The 3,217-nt window shown below is 46.2% G+C and overlaps 1 protein-coding gene across 18 annotated transcripts in view; it reads right to left on the bottom strand.

Annotated features, from left to right (window-relative positions):
* The window catches only part of CELF2 (CUGBP Elav-like family member 2), a 558,220-nt gene that overhangs the window by 173,675 nt on the left and 381,328 nt on the right, over positions 1–3,217 (bottom strand). For 3 of the 18 annotated variants that reach the window (XM_017886690.1, XM_017886688.1, XM_017886692.1), the window contains exon 1: positions 90–439. The exons of 14 other annotated variants lie outside the window; for them this stretch is intronic. The gene's annotated coding sequence lies outside the window, so the exon portion shown is untranslated. Of the gene's footprint in view, positions 1–89; positions 525–3,217 lie in introns of those variants that run through there. One more of the 18 variants, XM_017886694.1, reaches the window with a different exon arrangement.

Below are 3,217 nucleotides of genomic sequence, written 5' to 3'. Positions count from 1 at the left end.
CGGGGAGGCGGAAGGAGGAGGAAGAAGAGCAGTGGCAAAGTGCCTAATGAGTCGTAGAAATTTGATGAACTAAAACAAAGCAGAGGCACCATGAGTTGCTCCTCGGCGGCGGCGAGGCTCTCACTGCGTGCTGCTGTCGAGCGGAGCCGGGGGAGCACAGGGCAGCGCCCCGCCGCCTGTCACCCAGGGCGTGGACATCTTGGAGGCTCGGGAGGCAGCTGCAAGTTAAGTGTAGGTCTAGCTCTGCAAGGCTGCCATCAACGCATCAGTGCATTGTCAGCCCTTCCCTGTCTGTGGCTGGGAAAGAAAGCAGAGCTAGATGTCTGCTGGATTTCTCGCCCTCTCCCTGCCCCGCCCCCCACCCCGCCGCCCTTTTGGGAGGTTTTTGGAAGAGAGGAGAGAGGTGGTAATAATAAAGTCACATGGAAAGAAAATGAAACACTTGGCAGTCCGTCAGGTGACTAATGCAAGATGAGGGTGACGAATTTGCAGAGTGCGCGAGGCATCCATGTGTGCATCAAATTAGTACGTTGTTGCTACTCAGAATGGAAAGCGGTCCAGCTATGCAGCTCTGCGCAGCTGATTGGCTGCCCACGCCGGAGAAAAAGGCCGGAGCTGGGAGGGGGCTCCCCTTTAAAAAGCACATTGTTTATGGGACCCAGGCACAAAGGGTTTAATTCAGAGAGGCAAAGGAGATCTCAGAATTGCCTGCTTTGTGCTGGGTTTAAAAAAAAAAAAAAAAGCAGCCCCAGAAAGTTGAGTTCCCACTAAAAGACACTGAATATTTCAAATCTCTCACACTCCATAAATTGTTCTCTGTATATCTGACTTCCAGATGTTGCACTTGAGTTCTAAACAATCACACGTTTGGGAGAGAAAAAAAGAAAGTCTGCCTTTTCTTCTCCCAGCTTCAGTAAATATTTGGGGCTGACAGAGAGTACAACCATAAGCTTTTGCATATCAGTCCTCCTCAACGCTGTTTCCCAAATCCCCATTTGGAAGAGAATGCTGTATACAGCCTGCACGTCTAGTCACCATCGAGTAATACGATGATGAAGACATGTCTTTTTTTACTTGCCCCCACCCGCTTTGAGCAGGAATAAATAGTAAAGCAAAACCACATACCCTTTTTGTGCTCCCCACCTCCGCCCCAAATATACCCTGAACCCAGCTACTCTGCCAAGTGACAAGGCTGAATGCGTCTCGGCAGCACTCATTTGCAGCACTGCGCGCTTGCTCCAGCTTCTCAGCCTGTGAAAATAGAAGGCGCCCAAACAAAGCAGGCAGACGCTGCCCCTACAGAGCCTCCTCCATGAGTACCCCCACCCCAAGAAGCAGAGAGGTCAGAAAGGGGACATGCTAACTAATACTAAACTGCAAGGGCCAGACATGATTTCACCGTAGCTTCCTGGTACTACTAAGAAGGTAGACAAAGATCTTACAGAGAGCTACTTACTTGGTTAAAATGAACCATCAGACAAATACACCATCAGAGCACTTTAAATCTGCTGTGGGTCTAGGATGGTCCTAAGCCTCTAAAAACAACATACTCGTGGCTAAAAAGCCAAAACCCTATGGTAAGGAAAAATCCTGAATGAGATTGAACCTAGAGAGCAAGGTGATATCAAATACTCTTCACTAGGTCCTGGCTTCAATTTCTACTTCTTCACATCCCCCTATTTTACCACTTTATTTTTTATTCTTGAAATAAACAATCAGACTGTCTAACTTGAAGCACTTTCAGAGCTTGCTCTAATCAACCTTATTGTTATAAAAAATGTTCTGCTGAATAAAATATTGAGTACAAAATCTTCTCTCAACAATTTTGGTGTAATGTAATGCTTGTTTATGTTAGAGCTAGATTGTTTATCTAGTTCTTGTGCACCTATCCTTTTTAAATCGCTCTTTGAGAATTCAATCAACACTTGAACCCTGTGGGTCTGTGGCTGCGGTGGGGCGGAGGCGGAGGAGCCCCTTGCAGTACGGCATGTCATGTTCACACCCTGTCGGGGGTTGAGAGTGTGGCAAGACTTATTTCTGGGACAGGAAAGACTTGTGGTTACTGCTGTTGACAACCAGCTAGAATGAAAAGAGGAAAGTATTGCCACGGGTCTCGGCTAACAGAAAAGAGAAGCTCAAAAAATTGGGCTGCTGCACCTCATCTGCGGAGTGCAGAATGTAACACAATGGAGAACGGAGTGGCACTGTACTAGTTCTAGTGTCTGAACTCAGAATTCTAGAGCAAGCAGTCATCAATGCTTCTGCAAATAAGAGGCCATTTATTCTTTCTTGAAAAATATAAACTCACCAAGATGCATCAAGTAAGGGAAATAGAGGAGCTAGCCAATGCCTCATGCCTCTGGGCTGTATGTGGCTAGTGTACATATGTATTTCCTCCCATGAGCCATGCTTCACTGATGCCTGGAGACCTCTCATCTAGAGGCAGTGTGGCACAGGGGCTCTGAGTTCTGGCAGCACCCCTTCCTAAATGTGCTACTCTGGGCTTCAGACTCTTCATCTGTTAAACAGGGATAGCGGACTCCATCTCTTAGACTCATGTGCTTAACACAAGACACGGCACAAAATAAGGGCTCTGTCAGTGTCAGCTATTCCTACTGTTAATTCCTTCTTTGCATCTGTGAAGCATCTGAAATGCATGACCATCAAAAATCTACTTTTCAATTAAAAAATTTTTATAGTATAGACTCAAACACAATTCCTATCCTAAATAATAATAATATGTGTATTTTAGTCATCACTTATATAGCAAATATTGTGATAGGTACTTTACATTTTTTTCAATCGCCCCCCGCCGCCTTTAGGCTACTTTGAAACCCACATTTACTCAGTCACATAGTGTGTCTCCATCTCCGCAGACTGCCTTCTCCTCTAGTCCTACAGAGCCACCCATGAGCACCTCTCATCTCTCTCTACATCCTTGCCAAACTACCTGCCCTTTCAGAAGTAACTTTTCCAAAGATTTGCATCAAGTTCTAAGGCCAGAACAATCTGTTCCTTAAGTAAATCCAATGATGTCCACTTGTTGTACAAGTTAAAATATTACCACCCCCACACCTTCCTGATCGAAAGCAAAATAGGTGGTCCTGTCCCATCAACCACTCTCCTGGCGCTGCCGAAATAGGTGGTCCTGTCCCACCAACCTCTCTCCTGGCACTGCCGAAATAGGTGGTCCTGTCCCACCAACCTCTCTCCTGGC

This window comes from Rhinopithecus bieti, unplaced genomic scaffold, assembly GCF_001698545.2.
Source record: "Rhinopithecus bieti isolate Rb0 unplaced genomic scaffold, ASM169854v2 scaffold_13900, whole genome shotgun sequence".
Lineage (NCBI taxonomy): Eukaryota > Metazoa > Chordata > Mammalia > Primates > Cercopithecidae > Rhinopithecus > Rhinopithecus bieti.
The sequence above is the reverse complement of the archived record's forward strand: the minus strand, read 5'-3'. Positions and strand labels throughout refer to the sequence as shown.